We start from the raw sequence: 18916 nt of genomic DNA on the forward strand, positions 1-18916 counted from the left end.
GGAGGATTTAAGCACCAAAAAGCGCATGTGCCTGGCAGGAAATCTAACTTAGCCACGTAAGTCTTTAAACCGATTGTATTGTCATTAAGCTTCTTGACAAGAGTTGGCTTTTCTTGCGGCTTGATTATGGTTTTATATAGACATCAGTGATATCAATTTTGGAGAGAGGTCCCATGGCGTTTTTACAGCAGTAAGGAGCCACTGATGCCTTTTTTACTCGCTCTTCAATACCTGGCTTCCACGACAATTTTCCGTCCAAGATCATGCCCAAGAACTTGATCCCGTTAGAGAGCATAATTGAAACGCTCGCTATCAAGGAGAGCTGGGTATGAGACACTTTATACCCCGTGGTAAATAGTACGAGCGCTATCTTTCCAGAATTTATAGCAAGTCTGCAGCTCGTATACCATTATGTGTGAAATTTAAATAGAAGACAAAAATCCAGCTTCACTTTTTCCTAGTGGGTACACTCAAATATGTAAGTATATATGTACGTGTTTTTGTATAGATATGCACACATAAATACTCTATCACATGTCGGTATTAAATGAAAACGATTTCAAGCTAAAACTATTCACAACTATTCCATAACATTTTCAGCTAAAACACGCATAAGTAGGCACAAACTGCACACGCACAAATAAAAACATAAATATGTCAAAGCGTATTACACTGATATTCACAATACATACTATGCCACCTAAGTGATATCAATTTTGTTTTCACTTTTACACATCATCGACGTATTTGTGTTTTTTCGATGATATGCAAACATACATACATATATGCGTACATATATACTTACATGGCATCTGATATTTGTCTATTTTTAGATGCCGATATCAAAAATATTTACGAGATAATAAGATATACATATATTTCTGCGTTATTTTCTGAAATTCGCACTGCGTTCGCTACGGTTTTAGGCTCCTGTTCCATCTTATGGCTCGCAGCTGATGCTGATTAACTTAAGCACATTAGAAAAGAGAAGAAGAGTTCTTTCATTATCGTTCACTTATAATATAATTAGCGGCATCATTAACTGACCAATTTTGCTTGAGCGGATGAGCTTTAATGTTCCTCAAAGAAGTCTCTGAATTGTTTACTCCTTCTACTGGGAAAGCTTCAGAACTAAATATGCAAGTAACGCCCCGATTTCTCGAGCACTTCGGGAATTTAATGCATTTTCTAACTCACATCAGCTAGACTTTTCTTTGTCTAAATCGACTTTTATTAAAGTTCTTAATTTAATCGCCTATTTACTTTGCATATTAATTGGTATTATTAACTATCTCTATTTTATATCTCTTCTAGTCTGTAAGGAACATTGTATTGTAGATTTAAACATAAATAAATAAATAAATAAAATGCGCTTATAAATTTTAATATGAAATACTGTTAAGCGATAAACATGCATGTTACGTATACGCCGTGGTGCATCGAAAGGGAAACAAATTTTGCCTTTATGGCCACTTACATGAATATGTCTACACAAATGTTATACATAAAATATGTCAGCAGGCGCATAGTAGATTCTCTTATATATAAATATACACAAAAAAATGTGAAATGAGTACATAAAAATTTGTGCCGCAATATCTCAATCAAACGTCGAAAAGTAATACGAAATAGCATTGAAATAGAATTATGTGAGTGAAAATTTTATTTATAACTCAACTAGATACATACCTATGTACATTTGTACGTTGGTAGTCTGGCATGAAATTTAAAAACGTGAAGCCAGCAAATGTGTATGCGGTAAGCTAATGCTTGACAAGACGCAGTAAAAGGTATTAAAACGCCAGCAGCTGTTTCTATTCAGTCAAACAACATCATATACTTACATATACATATTTAAGTATGAAAATTTGTAGGCGTAACTTCATTTATTCATGTATATATTATTTGAGTGATAAAAAAGTACACCGATCCAGTCCAACCATGGAGGTGCGCAAAATTTCACTAGTCATTTTACCTCAAACTAAACTGTCATATTTAATTACGCTAACTCTTTCATTAATTCAGCTGCAGTCAATATTCATGCAAATTATTTGAGCTCGTTTATCATGATTTAGAGGCATTTTCATACATTTTTTTTAGCCTGAGGAAATTAGCAACAGCTTTTGAGATTATACTCCAGTAAATTATCCAAGCATATCAATTAATTATTGAAGCGTGAATTTATTATTATATATACTAGCTAATTAGATACAATTATCTCAATTGCGCGCTGATTATTGGAAGCCATGTAGTCTATTTGTGGTATATTGGAGTACTTACAAAAGTGTTCCTCTGTCATGCTGTAGCGGACCAACTCGTGTCTCTGTGCCAGCTTATTGTTTGTTACCCGATCACTGCTCGTGTTTTAATGAAATGTGATTGAAGTTGAGCATTTGAATGCACATTTGCATGTCTGGCTGTAGCTGAACGTGTAGAGATGCTCGCTGTTAGTTGTTAGCTCCCAGCATGTTCCGGTTCGAATGCTGTCAGAGGCAGCATGTAATTTTAAATTTTTGTTTTTGGTTTTTATTAATTTCGAAAAAGCATCTGAGAAGTGAAGAATAAAAGCGTGTACAAACGAAAAAATATAACAACAATACCATTGTTTATATTTGGAGTAGTTTTGTGCTACTCTGATGTAATTTAGGGATGGAGTATATGGTCCTGCCCTAGGACATCGCAATGTTAATTGGATCATATTTTTTATATGAATTGTGGTTAATTTTGGAGTAATCCTTGCTCCTTAGGGAGTATTCTTTACACGCATGCATGGAGTAGTCGCGATTTTTGCAGGGAACACACACATACATAAATAGTACAAATCGCGTGCCGGGGTGTTGATGGATATTCAACATTTGAAAGCAAATTTATATGCTACACCCAGGCAGTGTGTGCAAAGATGCTTGCTATAAGTTGTTTATATCCGGAGATGGTCGGGTTCGAATTCTACTGCAGGCAACATGCAAATTAATTTTTTTTTTAGTTTTTGTCTTGATTATTCACTTCGCGGATGCTTTTTCAGTATGAACGCGGTCATTTTAATATGCGCGTAATTGAATTGAATATTTACCAATATACAGTACTTTCATTGACGTTTATAGCAAGATCAATGTGTGAGTGAATTGAAGTGAGTTGAGGTGAGTTAAGGTGAGTTGAGTGTAGGTGAGCTAAGTTGAATTAATTGAGTTAAAGTGAAATAAGTTGAGTGTAGGTGAGGTGACTTGAGTTAAGTAAGTTGAAATGAAGTCAGTTGAGGTGAAGTTAGTTGAGGTGCGGTGAGTGAAAATGAGGTGAGTGATCTGAGGTGTGTCGAGGTGAGGTGAGTTGAGATGAGACAATATGAAGTAAGAATAGTTGACTTGAAATGCCTTGAGATAAGGTGAGGTGAGTTGAGTTGGATTGAAGTTGAATAACTCATTGAAAGGGGAGACTATAATACTTGCATGTATTTATATAAAACAAAGTACTGGTAGGCACTGTGGCCAGTGGCAACCATCAGGTATCACCTCTTCATGATTACAAGCTATGTAAAGTCAGCAAAAATCTCCGGAAGCATTGTCTGGAGGATGCATTAGCGTAGGCCGAGCATACTCTGCAGTGCCATCAAATTATAACTTAAGAATATTTTATTACATCGCACATCATCCTCAAAAGAAACAAAAATCGGTAGAACAGTAGTTTTCAAGTTAGATGGAATTAAAAATGTTCATTACAAATTGAAATTCAGCCGTATTTAAAACAAGGAAGTCTTAACATTTTACTTAAGCACGCACAATTTCTCATGGTTGACTCAAACAGGTTTGATATGTATCGTCTCATTTAGTATGCACATCTCTACGTTATCTGTGTATGTGTGCTATGTTAGAGAAAGGTTCGAAAACACTCTCTCTAACCTCTCAGAGAATGCGCTAAAAATAGTTACCAAATGATGCCAAGAAATAGGCTGAGCTTAAATCCTTAAAGACTAGCATGGAAAGAAAAATTAAAATAGATAAATCGATAGAACAATTTATTCAAAGAGAAATTATATATGGAAATACTTCTCTAGAGAAGTCAAATATCTGCGAGCTATATATGATGGCAAACTCTCTTGGAATCTGTACCTAGATAAAGCCATTTAAAAGAGTCTACATTTGGACCTGCTCGTAGGTAATAGAGAGGAAATATGGTATCACACATAAATTGGCAACATGGGTGTACGATATCATACCCCATTCAAATTTATCGCACGTTTAATAATATAGTTATCTGTTAGACTGATGTATGATAAAATCTCATAAACCTAAATTTTTAATTAATTTTCTATATTATTAAACGTACGCTAGGTATGCATACATACGGCGACGATCTGTTGAAATACAGCAGAAGCGATGTCCAACCAGGCTAAGCTCAGCATAGACTAGCCTGTGTGAGCAATACTGGTGTGATGAGAAAAAACATTGACCGTGACTATCGAGGCGCTTATGGATCTGTCTCCTCTACCCATTGTAATTAAAAACAAAAAAAGTAGAAAGCTTATACACTAATCCACTCTCAAGGTCGTTGGCTTTGTGGAGCTGGCCTTTCCGAGCTTTAACTTCACACATATTTTTAAGATCTTCTTTTCCATCACAATCAACTAAGAAGAGGATAGTCATATTTCGTTGTTGAGAGTTCCAAAGACTAACCACGGCGTTAGAAAAGCATATATACAACCCAGAAGGCACATGAGACAAGTTAATTTCTCCTCCTATTCGGAAATGCTAGGGATTTCTCTTTTGGTTGGACTCAGATTCATCGCTTCGGTTATTGCCTATTTATCTCATGCGTATGTGGTTTTTGTGCATAATAAACTCGCTATAAGCACACCAGCTCGAATTTCATGCTGCTTCCGGAACATTTTGTTTAAAAGTCATTCAAAAACTAAACGAAATTCCACTTAAAAATTTTATGCTCCGAACATCAACCCAAATCCTATTTCTTATTTTGTCACGCGCTCAGCTTATTATCACCCAAAGCAGCCATGCAGTCATGCTCACATCTAGTGCACCACATAATAGCAGTTAATTACAAATGTACAATTCAATATCTGTCAACGCCAAAATGTGTCATAGTGACAGTGACATTCTCATGTAAGGTAAATCGACGTCACTTGCGAGCAACAAAACGGATGTGCTGGCATTACACACAAATGCCGTGTAAGTAAATATATACGAGTATTAAGCGAAATCGAGCAAAGCTAAGCTGTCATAAATGATGTCACATAGTAGTACATGAAAATTAATCAATTGCAATTGAAAGGGAACTACTTAGGTGAGAGAATAGAATGGAAAGAGATAGTTGGAGAGTGTAAAGCTGATGCTGACTAAATACTTAACGACACTACCTACGGCTGTTTGAGCGAAACTGAATAGAGGCTTAAATGGCGTTCCACATACCCAACAGCAAGCAGTCAGCAGAAAACACACCAACTGACGTCATTGCGCTCTCCAGCAAGTAATGCTTACTGAATTTTTTTTTTTTTTAATTTGGCAAAATTAGTTTAATGAATGAAAATTTGTGACATCCATACATATGAATTTGTGGTATTATTAGGAACGGTTGCCGTATTACGTATGCAGAATATAACTACCAACAAATGCTCGCATATATGTACATATTTGCAAAAGTATAAGTAAGCTTAAATATGTATGTGTCAATTCCGGCGCGTACTAAATGCCGTGAAAAGGGTGTAGAAAACGGCCAACGATTAAGGATGAAATTAAAAATTCACGAACGTTATATGTTGGGTTTGTAAGCTACTAAATGGCTCGTGAATTATGTGTAAGCAAGCAATGTGCGTACGTATGTACTTACACGTTAATATGTATGTATGTATGCTGCATATTTCCACTATTACGTATGTTTATGTATTAGTACATATAATAAATCCAATGAATTAACATAAGCTAATAAGTGTGGCTTAAAAGCCAGTGGATAAAAAATTCTGTTTATACATAGTAAGGGTGCATTTGCATTAGATTGGGCCAGTCCTTCTAAGAAAAATTAAAGGACAAAGCTGTCTTCGGCTTCATAACTTTCGTGAATATTTAAGAAATTTTAAGCGTCAAAATATTTAACTAAGAGTGGCAGTTATGTTCGAAATACATATTTTTTCTAGTTTATAAGACCTTTGGGGAAGTTCTCTAACCTAGCACATCATTTAACTTATAAGGTACAAAAATACTTACCTGAAAATCTCCTGCTTTGGAATCAAAATGTGACAAAATTTTTTCAAATCTTTTAAGATTTTTGTTGGACTTTGGCAGCACTTGAAATTGACCCGATACATTTCAATTGGTCGATAAATTTCGATAATTTGATACATGTCGATAATTCGCTTAAGTCCAACATTTGAAAGCTCGACAAATTTTGATAATAAAAATTTACTTAAATCGATAACTCGATAAACCCATAACAGGATAAAATTCGTTAAGCAGTGATAACTCGATAAACTTACATATATATCCTTGAAATTTCGATAACCCGATATATTTTTGAAACTCCCAAAAACTTTGATTCTATAAATTGACAGCTTTCAGTTAATTAATAAATATCGATAACTCGATAAGCTCAAAGAACTCGATGCATTACGATGACTCGATAAATTTTATTAACTCTATAAATAATGATAATTCAATAAATATCTATAATTTGATAAATTTCAATTAAATTGGCAAATTTCGATAAACCCATAAATTTGTATAGCTCGATAACTACACGCAAATTTCGACAACTAATTTTCTGTGTCTATTTATAAATTTTGAAAACTCAATAACCATTGATCAATTTGAATAGTTCGATAGTTAGATGTTTAGTTGATAATTTTCGATAATTAAATTTTTTATAACAGAATTTATTTCCATTCCTATCGCAAAATCTCAATAAATTTCCTTACTCTTTCAGTTACCCTAATTCTTATGTATTTCTCATTGTCTCCATTTTCGTCTTTATCTTAACTTTTGCCATCACTTTTTATTTTAATTGTTATAATTTATTTCTTTATCATCATATTTATTTTTATTACAAAGTTTAATTTCAAATACGAAGTAAAAAAATGCGAAAGCAACTAGAATTTGACAGGTTGCAACAACAACTATACACAAATACGGAAATTTTTAAACGAGAATTTCGAAACCATAAAGACTCTTTTGATCTATCAAAAAAAAATACCTATCCAATGGTGTTCTTGATTTTGAAATCGGTTATAGGGATTTTACATGATGCGATTTTTCAGGCAACTTTAAGTTGAAAGCAACAATCGCCTGGTGTAAACGGCCTTTCAACTAATCGCTTTCAATGAAGTTGGTCGGCTGCCTACTTTCGTTCAACTTTTTATTCAACTAATAGCCTGTGAGAATTGAATCATGTAAATTCCCTATTAGGTAGAATCGCCAAACGAACGGTGACAAAATGTATGTTAGCGTATTAATATATACTTGTACATAAATACTAAAGTACCTCTTCTATTTATTTAAGTCGACGAATTATATCACAAAATACCACATCTGAACAATCAGTGGTATGGAAAATATGCATCATATTGATTTATTTATCGTGAGACTTTGTGTATGATTTATATTAAATACATGTATACACAGAAGCGGCTCATGGAGTATTCGAGAGAAATACGAGTACCTCAGATGATGGAACGATGAGCTTTAAGAGCTATAAACAAAATGGACATAGTGCAGTAAATTAAAATGAAGCGCCTCCGCTTGGTTGGCTATGTCGTTCGAATGAACACCGGCGCTCCAGCTCTCAACTCGCTAGTAGTAGCAGAGGAAGAGGGAGACCCCCACTATGACGAAAAGACCAAGTGGATAAAGACTTGGCTTCACTTGGCATTTCCAATTGGTGTCAAAATCGCTTAAGCGGTTACAGCGCAAATAAGAAGAAAAATATGGGAGCTATAGTATAGTACAAGTAAAAGAAGTCCAAAACTTCATATCCTTAGTTGTTTAAATGAAAAAAATGTATGTATGTAGTATATGTGTATCTAATCCTTATATATGAACACTAAATAATATTGGAGATGTATAGTATAATAGCTAGTCCAACCTAGTCGATTCCGAAAACGATTAATGCATTATAAAAGAGACGCTCGTACCAAATCTCACTAGGAAAAAAGATGGTTGTATCCATTTTCAACTCGTAGAAGACAGAAAACTATTGGCGAGTTCCTTAACTGGGTGAACCAAAACATATAAAGCAGGTGCAAAATACATAGGGAAAAAGGTCCCTTTTGCAGTACAAGGTGGGTCTCAATATTTTGCAGCTCTTGGCAGCCGTGGTTGAACCAAGCGATCGCGAGATGCTGGCATGAACAGGCCGACAGAAAGGGTTCGATAGCCATCGATTCGCTTGTATTTATTCCAGATACTAAATACAACAGCGACCGCTATGGTGTAGTTGTTAGACAAGATCTAGTTCAGTTTCCCTCCCAGTTTTTCATTGCAAAAATAGCTTTTCATAAAAATAAAACAGGCGTCTCACATTTTTTTACATAATCCATTGGGGGCACCCGTTGCTACTGTGGCCGTACCTGGCTTTGAATTGCTATTCGTATCAATATGTTTCCCATGAGGTACGTACATATGTATGTATGTAATCGAGCGTACCTTTCGGTTAAATTTGTGAATGCTTCTTTGCAAGATGTGCGTCTCACTCAAGCACTTGTACAAGCGACAAGCTATGATTGTCTAGACTTTGTCTAGGCATTGTTTGACTTATTCTAATGCTAAATTAAATGCTTTTCGAAAATTTTGTGTGAGAGTTCTTAATTTAAAAAAATAAAATAAAAACAAAGTGAGAAGCAAACCCAAGAAATTTAAAAAAAAGTTTAACAATGTATCAAAAAAATATTTAAGGTTCGCTGCTATCGCTGCATGTTTTTAGCTTTACGTCGTTTATGATATTGGCAAACGTTTTACATACCAAAAACCTATTTACGTTCAACACTTAGGCTTTTACTAGCACTGCTTTATAAAATGTTTACAGCACCCAACTACGACCACTTCAAATAGAGACTAACTTTCATTTACGACGCATATTTGATTATTCCACATTTTCCATGCTTCACATAGCACAACACAGCACAAACATTTGTTTTGCCAGACGCAAAAAACTTGGTCCCAAGAAATTTAATTTTCTATGTAAATAACCCTTTTGGAGCTCCGGTAATTGGCCTTTCATTGGCCGTTCGTTTTGTTTTGTTTTGTTTTTACCTATGAATGTATGTATGTATACAAGTACAACAATTTTCCATGTGCATATTTGAATTTTATATTCCCATTTCGAAGCGGCTGCAGTTGCAAAATTTAACCATTTATTTTAGTAAGAAATAGAGTATTATAACTTATTCTCAATTGCGAGCAGGTGGTGCCTGCTGGCGTACACACAAGGGAGGCCTCGATGCTTAAACTTTATAAAAAGTTTTTAAGTAGCTACGTCATTCTCTCAATTGTGTAAAGCATTTGGTGTTTGGAAATGGCATACGCCATAAAAGCGTCAACACAACTTGGAAAGAAAATTTTATAAAGTTATAGATGTGAAATTTTTTTTTAAGAAATGAAATATTTGCATTAAAGTTTAAAAGTTTCAAACAATGAAATGAAGAGTTGCAATCGCCTGAAACAAATTTAAAAAGTCCACAACTAATTCGAATTTTTACTTGGCACTAAATTAGACAAATTTTAATGATAAAGTAGGGCATTAAAAAAACCCATGCCAATACATTAAGACAAATTTCTATTAAACTTGATTCCACTAGGCATTTTTTATATGGCACATATTATTGCCAAGTGGAAATTCGGCATAAAGAAAAATGAATTTTACGCCAACAACCCTCCTGTAGCTACATGAGCTTCAAAATATCTGCTAAGCAACACTAAAGTTTTCAGGCATCCTGGGAACACAAACTGGGTTCTCTTCAGGAAGCTCTGGAAAAACTATGTGTGCTATATCTCTCGAAGCAATTGTAGTAAGAATATTTTCTGGAGGGGAATTGTTGACATTTAAGGCAATTTTAGACTAGCAAAAATTCGTTGCATCCTCGAAGAATAAAACAAAAAGTTGAGCAAAGAAATTGCAAACAAAGGAGAGAAGTCAAGCGGAAATAAGTGTCAAATCTCACTTTCCTCCTATAAAAACACTTGTGTTGGGATACATGTAGACAAAGAACCAATTAAACTTAATTTTATTCTTAATCTTAATCTTAACCTTGATCCAAATCTTAATTTTAATCTTGTTTTAAATTTTAATCTTTATTTTAACCTTAATCCTAATCTTAATCTTAATCCTAATCTTAATCTTAGCCCTGATCTTAATTTTTATGTTAATCTTTATCTAAATCTTAGTCGTACTCTTAATTTTTATCTTAATTTTAATTTCTATCTTGGTTTTAATCTTCATCTTAATTCAAATCTTAACCTTAATCTTAGTCTTAATCTTAATTTTAACCTTAATCTCAACGTTAATGTTAATCTTAATCTTAATCTTTATCTAAATCTTAGTCGTACTCTTAATTTGTATCTTAATCTTATTTTTTACCCTTATCTTGGTCTAAATCTCAATCACTTTCTTAATCTTAATCTTAATCTTTGCTTTAAGGTTAATTTTAGTCTTAATCTTAATCTTAATTTCAATGTTTACCTTAATCTTAATCCTTATCTCAAACTTAATCTTTATGTTAATCTTAATGTCAATTTTAATCTTAGTCTCAATCTTAATCTTAGTCTTAATTTTAGTCTTAATCTTGATTTCAATCGCAATTTTACACCGATCCGTAATGGGCCAGAAGACGCAAAAAGTGGCCAAACACCAATGTTATTTTAAAAGCTTAAAACAATAAACTTTTATAATCTAGGTATCATTATGACATTTGAAACATTTTGTTATGTTCATAACAAACTCAGTAGCTCGTTTCTGTAACTCTTCTCTACCGATTATTTCTCTACTGGTGAAGGATATACATACGTCTTTCTCTACTACTCGTTAGCAGTGGAGATAAAGGCAGGGAATTTATATATGGATTTGCCTTGATAGAGAATTTTTACCGAAACGTGCTACAGAATCCATAAAATCTGAAAAAAGGTTGGTGAGCCTTTATTATGAAAAAATTCGAAAAATGCATTAATAAATTCTAAAATTAGAGATCTTGCTCTTGAATTTGTTTAAACTATCACTGAGTCTTAGAAAAAGTACTGCAACAAAATATGTTGATAATTATTTTTTGTTGTAAAACACATTTGAATTAATAACAATTACATATCGTCACTAGACACGAATAAAGGCGCGAGCTCAAAAGTTGACGGCGAAAAAGACACATAAAAAAACTTCAGCGTCAAAGACTCTTAGCATACTTTGCCGAGGTTTTTCATAAGCATCTTTTTTCGCAAAATTTTTTTACGCGCCTTTTTTCGCCGTCAAAACACTAACGCGCCTTTATTCGTGTGTAGTGACGATATGTATGTAACTAAAGTACACTATTCCGATTATCGTCACTGCTAGCCACCGCTGTTTAAAAAGAATTTATGTCGAACTATTCTATTGCCAAAGATATCTAAATTTAAAAAAAAATCGCCAAATAATTTGCGCTTTTTGTAATTAATTGTTAAATTTTCACGGAAACTTGTGTTCGTCTATGACCATGTACGATACACGGCGTATGAGTAACCTTCCTTTCTGGTCATATCATACATAATATAATAATACCATGTTCTGACCGACAACGAAAACACTTTGAAAACGAGTTTTGAGATTGTGGGCTAAAGGCTGTTCACACCGGCTGTTAGTGCTTTCGTTGACATTTCTTACATCCTTTGTTTACAGTTTTGCTGCAAAAAAACGAAACCAAAATACTTTTCTTTCATTTTCTTTTCATAAACAGCCTCTTTCTTTTATTTTTATTTGAATTTGGACAGCCAATTAACAATAAATCCGAAATGACGTATTAAAGATGATAAAATATAACTTCCACTTCGATAAATATATCTAAAATACTAGTGCAGACATCGATTGGAATGAGTCGAACGAAAACTTGAAAAACTGAATTTTGACAGAGTTTACACGGACGAAAACACAAATTTTAGGTAAAAACCAGTTTTAGCAACGAAAACATGTTTTCGATGCTGACCGACAAGGTATAAAGGAGGATCTCGAAAACTACTCAAATGAAACGGATTGGCCTCTAGATAAGCATAGATGTTTTGATTTTTCAATAGGGTTTCCAACTGTTAAGAAAATTACTCTATTCAATCTTAATAAGCGAAGGTATTAGTTCTGTACCTTCACTGTTACATTCTTTTCAGACCTAGTCTCTAGATGTGCAATAATGTATAAATTTTTCCAGTAAGGTTGCCAACTGTTTAAAAATTATAAGATATTCACCGTTTGTTGAATAAAAAAATTACATACCAAATGAAAGGGCATAGCCTCCCTTACAACAGATTGGGCGAGATATAATCTATATCGATAGGAATATTATCTTTAGTACTTAGAAATTCTATAGGGTTGCTCCCTGTTTAAAAAATTATAAGATCCGTTCTTTGAATTACCAAACATCAGATGTCAAATGAAAGGGCTTGGCCTCTAGATGTTCAGTAATGTATTATTTTTTAGAGTAAGATTGCCACATTTTTATAAATTATAAGACATTCACCGTTCGATGGACTTAAAATGAGGTACCAAGTAAAGGGATGTGGTTTCCGGATGTGATGTAAGCCTTTACTTTTTTTGAGTGGCATTTTTTGTTAATGACATCAGATTTGTACAGTTCATTCAATTATAAAAACATGGGGTGCCCAGTCAAAAAGCTTGGCCTCCAGATGTGCAAAAAGGTTTTAATCAATTTAAAGTTAAATAACAATAAAAAGGAATAGTCCAGCGCCTTCGTCTTGGTCTGCAGGCTGTATCGGAGATACACCCGCTAAATTTAAACGTAGAATACGAGGTATGGTTAAGAGCATATCCAAGTCAAAAACGAAAGCACAAAAAATATCGATAACAAAAGCAATAATAATATCGATAGTAAAATCGATCAAAAAATCGATAAAAATATCGATATCAATATCGATAAAAATATCGATAAAAAAAGCGATAATAGTATCGATAGCAAAATCGTTTACACAAAACCGATAAAAATATCGATTAAAAAATCGATAGAAAAATCGATAACAAAATCGATAAAAATATCGATAACACAATCGACAAAAATATCGATAATAAAATCGATAACAACATCCACAAAAATACCGATAAAAAAATCGCTAACGAAATCGATAAAAATGTCGATCATTATATCGATAAGGTCCGAAAATATCGATAGAAGAATCAATAAGATTATCGATAAAAATTTCGATAACGAAATCGATAAAAATATCTACAAAATAACCGACAAAGTAACGATTATTATATCGATAAGTCCCGAGAACTCCGAAAATCTCTAAAATCCCGAAACAGTTACCAGATTGAGTCTCAGTGCCTCCATCTATATCCTTTTCTCTACAACTACCTTTATTTTAATCTTTGTTCCTCTATCTTCATCTATACTTTTATCGGTATCCTCATCTTCATCCTTTCCTTTATATTTATCTTCAAACAAATTTGTGGCATAAATCGGGGCGCTCTTCTTTCGAAAATGTTACTCATACGCCTAGGCTACTAGTGACTTTTTTAAGTACAGCTACGCAGGAAGTAAGATTATATTTGCCATTTTAGCGTATATTAAATTGTACAATTTTTAAGAGTTCTACTACAAAACTAGACAATAATTGGTGACATAAAAAGCCACGCGCGCAATTACGCCCTATAACACACATCCGTACTCAACTCAAAATGGCTCCTTTGTGCAACTACGAAAGCAAGATGGTATTAAAAAAATCACTTTTATTTGACATTTGACCATTCGTAAATGATTGCCTGACACTTGACGCCCACATAAGTAGAAGGTATTGTAAGTGTAAGTAATAAAAATAAACAAAGTATGTACACACTTAAGTGATAAGAATGAGCTGAGAAAATCCACCTGCTAATGTCTGTGAGAAAATTACACTCCACCACATACTTAGAAGTAATTCGAGTATAAAAACCAAACTTGCTTGAGATAGTTACCTAAATTTGTTGCTGCTTAATGAATGCGATTTAATCTACTGTAGTGAAAACATTGCCGCTATTCACTAAAACGGTTAAATTGGGCGATATGGTTTTGTATTGACGTCAGAGATTTTCCAAATGTATTAGTGGTGCAAAATTATCTGGCTAAATTTTACTTATTATTATCACACCTTTTTGTTGCCCTGTATTAATGGTTGTCAATGACTTAAGAAACATAGCAACTTGATTTGTACAATTATTTGTTTATTTTCTTCTTTGGGCACTTACTTATCCTACTATAAACTTCAAACAATCTGCGGTAATTGCGTACGTATTAATTGTATTTCTAAAAAAAAAAAACGCTTAGCTTTAGAGCCAACGTGGGTTGACACTGCCTGTCTTTGATGACTAAGGAGTAAGGTAGCAGTGTTTAAGGGTCTACGACTTCACATCAAGCGCCTGGAATTGCCTGACAAATCCCTATAGGGGAAGATACCTCTGCCCGCCTGGTGGCCATCCTAGTGGTAAAAGAGGCAAAAGGCGATTGTATCTTTTTGAGCTGTGCATTGTTGACATGGAATAACACCCTAGGAAGGGAAGAGAGAAGAGGTTTTTACGTCTTATGTAGGGGGGAGCAATGAATAGGGACTGTCGAAAAGCCAGCTTTGAGCAGAAAAGTCGCGTCATTAGACCTCGGCTCCGGCGCTTAAAAATCGGCATAGCTTCCGGAGATGACGTAAGCCCCAAGGTAGAGATTTTGTTTCATTGAACATTTTCAGAGCCTTATCCGAGGAAGTAGAAAAAAAAGTAAGTGCGCCTGGGCCACACTGGAGAAGTGAAACTTACGTTACATATCTAGCTTACATCTTTATGTTTATCTTTCATATCTTTGCTTTAATCCTTTTCTTCATCTACATATTCTCCTAGATGATGTATGATGTAATGTGAAGTGACGTGAAAGGAAGACATGTCATGCCAAAAGGTGTCATATCATGTGATGTTCTGTCAGATGATGTCCATCATGTGTATTGATAACAAAATCAATAGTAACATCGACTAAAATATCGATAACAAAACAGATAAAGTTATCAATAACAAATTCGAAAAAATTGTAGATAACAAAATCGATAACAATATCGACAACCAATTCGATAAAAATTTCGAAACAAAAATCGGTAAAACTATCGATATCAATATAAATAAAAATATCGATAACACAATCTATTAAAATATCGATACCCAAATCGATAAGAAATATCAATAACAAAGTCGATAACAATATCGATAACAAAATCGATTAATTTATCGCTAACAAAATCGATAAAAAATATCGATAACAATATCGATAACCAAATCGATAAAAGTATCGATAACAACATCGATTAAAATATCGATAACAAAACCAATCGGTAATAAAATCGATAACAAAGCCGATAAAAATATCGACAATAAAATCAACAAATGATCGATAATAATATCGGTGAGAATATCGCTAAAAAAATCGATAACAAAATCGATAAAAATATTGATAACTAATTCGATAAAAATATCGATAACAAAATCGTTAACAATATCTATTATTATATCGATAAATTCCGAAAATATCGACAGCAATATCGATACAAATTTCGATAACAAAACCGATAAAAAATATCGATTATTTTATCGATAAGTTCCGAGAATCCCGAAATGCATAGTTCCCAGATTGAGTTTCTGTGTCTATCTATACCCTTTTCTCTATATACCATGTTCTGACCGACATCGAAAACATGTTTTCGTTGGTAAAACTGGTTTTCGTCCTAAAACTTGTGTTTTCGTCCATGTAAAATCTGTCAAACGAAAACTAGTTTTCGCTGAAAACCACTTGAAAACTCACGTTCCACTCATTCCAATCGGTGTCTGCACTAGTTTTTTCGATTATTTATCGAAGTGGAAGTAATATTTTATCATCTTTAATACGTCATTTCGGATTTATTGTTAATTGGCTGGCAAAAATAAAGTAAGCATGGAAGTAGAAGGTTGTTAATGAAAAGAAATTGAAGGAAAAGTATTTTGGTTTTGTTTTTGTGTAGCAAAACTGTAAACAAAGGATGAAAGAAATGTCAACGAAAACACCAACAGTCGGTGTGAACAGCCTTCAGCTCACAATCCCAAAACTCGTTTTCAAGGTGTTTTCGTTGTCGGTCAGAACATGGTAATAATCACATTTATTTTAATCGATCTTCCTCTAGCTTTATCTTTTGTCGGTATCCTCATCTTTTTCTTTATATTTATCTTTGTTTTTACTTTTGTGTTTGTCATTTTCTTTATCTACATATTCTCCTTCACCTTTGCCCTTAAATTTACCTTGATCTTCATTTTCGCCTTTATCTTCACGCATCTTTGTCTTTATTCTTTTTTTATCTATTTACGTACTCATCTCTACTTTCATTCATGTATTGGTCTGTATCTAAATCTTATTCTTTAACTTTTTTTTAGCAAAATTTGGTTAAATTAATACCATTTGCATACATTTAAGAAGCACATGAAAGTATCAAACTGGGCTAGCCGAGTATACCAAGAGACAGGCAACAAGCTGCTGGTAAAGATGGTCGTGGTGGTGCGACGCCATATGCAGTCGAGGTGAAGAGGATTGGAATAATTAAGGACCAGCTGAACCACAGGCAAAACTTCCCGAAAGAGATAGTTAATTGTCAAAGTTTTTAGTCTCTGTGCCAGCCGACAAAGAATTGCAGTTGCAAGGTTTATGGCAGCAGCTCTGTGGTATATTGGTGACCACAAATGAAGCATCAAGGCTCTGAAAAATGCTTACTAGGTCCGCTTTGACTTTAGGTAATATTTTGAGAGCAGACGACTCTTGAATGGCATTTAGCCGGAAATTTTGATGGACACCTGATTTCCTGTTGGCACTAATTAAATTCCAAGTACCCAAGCAGCAAATTGGTCTAGCCTTCCAAAGGAAGAAACTCGTTGTAAATGGGGTAGAGTAGCTTAGGCTATCAAGCCTTTCCGTTCGTTTAAAGCATTTTCTCCCGAGCGCTTTATAGATGGGTATAGAACTGAAAGTTTGGCGGAAGGCAGAGAAACTGCATAAATCACTCACGTGAAAATGACGCCAGTCCGATAAGTGATTCATCCGTAATTCTAAAGTGATTTGAAAAACTAATTCACCTACATACATACATACATACATACATATAGGAGAAAGTACTAGCGTCCAGACGATGACTTTGACCCAATCCATGCTTTACAGCAGAGTAATCAACTCCGTTATTACTGGACTACCAGAGGCATTCCTCAGGCAGATAGTCCCCTTCCCTAGGCTCGTTATGATAAAATAAATTCGAAAATTTGCTTTACTAAAACAAAAGTAAAACAAATTTCGCCCATCCCGACGACTTGGGAATACTTATCTCAGGCAAATTTCTGCCAACGATAAGAGCGCTAATGTAAGCAGCACTTAGTGAGCTGGCGGTCAGCCCTACATAATAGAAGTGGTCTTGTTTACACAATAAAAGAAAGTTCCTGCATTTTCACTGCCGAGCGAGCTACTTTGAATCTCTTAGGTTGCAAACATAGTGGAAGCGAAGCCGAAGACGAAGTTGAAGACGAATTGCTTGAAGATGAATGATATGAAGATTTGTTTCTAAATAAAACCCTTTTTTTTAGATAAAATCAAAAGAAAATAAAGAAAAAACAGCAATTCATGAAATATTTTATATAGGACAACTTTTGGAGAATTTGGCCACTTGTATTATGTGTTACGGCAAGACGGACAGACATTTTTCGAATATACAAGAATGCCAATTAATACGTTTGATTACATTTTGCCGAAATTTTAGCCAATTTCTTAAAAAACGCGTTTTTTCAAAATTGCCAACAGTTAAATAAATTGTAAACAACTCATCACAGCAAGCGATTCGTCTTTGAAAACAGTACCGCACTGTTTCAAGCTGACCACTTGCGCAACACCTTCATCTCCGTCTTTGCTTGCACTGTGATCACTTTCATATGTTTACTACTGCACTGTTTTTCGTCTTCATCTTCGTCTTCGGCTTCGCTTCCACTCTGTTTGCAACCTTAACCTAAGATAAATTTTTGGGCGTTCTTTTTGACTCCAAACTTTATTGATAAAGGGATGTGGAGGAGGAAGCAAAGATTAAAAACTTAATATACCTGCAAAAGACTTTCGGAAAACAATGAAGACTATCGCCGTATATCGCTTATCGTACATAAGTATGTACGTATGACAACAGTTATCAGATCGATTTTAACGCATGGCGCAATAGTCTGGTGCATAATATAAGTTACGCATAATGTCGACGGCAAATCCGACATTAGAGGCAATTTCCGGTGTCCACCATGATGGATTTCGATCTGAATGTAGAAACAGTGAAACCAAAAGTACTTAGGTAGGGGAAAGTATATAATTTTTCATTGTGCTTTCCGCTTAGAATGCTCAGTTAGAATGAAGCACAGTTTGGATGCGGAGCTCCACGAAACTTCTGTGTTTATCCGGGCCGTGGCGAATGTTTTCGATCCATCTTAATTGCCACTCGGTGGGTAGGACCACTACCTATGTGCAGTCAAAAATTTGTCTCGATCAAGAATTGGGCAGCACAGTTTGTAAGAAGTTTTTCGTACAAATTTTAAAGTTAAAAACGTTAAAAATCCAAACATTTTAAATAAAAAATATTGCTGTAGGAACATTTTTGGACCTTCGCGCTGAAAGGTTTTCCCATTATGTCCTTTTCGAAGGCCTTTGAGGTAGTCCACCTTCCAGCAGCTGCTGTTATAAGAGAGA

Source organism: Rhagoletis zephyria, unplaced genomic scaffold (genome assembly GCF_001687245.7).
Source record: "Rhagoletis zephyria isolate East Lansing unplaced genomic scaffold, Rhagoletis_zephyria_1.1 Rzeph_scaffold_00002, whole genome shotgun sequence".
NCBI classification, from domain to species: domain Eukaryota; kingdom Metazoa; phylum Arthropoda; class Insecta; order Diptera; family Tephritidae; genus Rhagoletis; species Rhagoletis zephyria.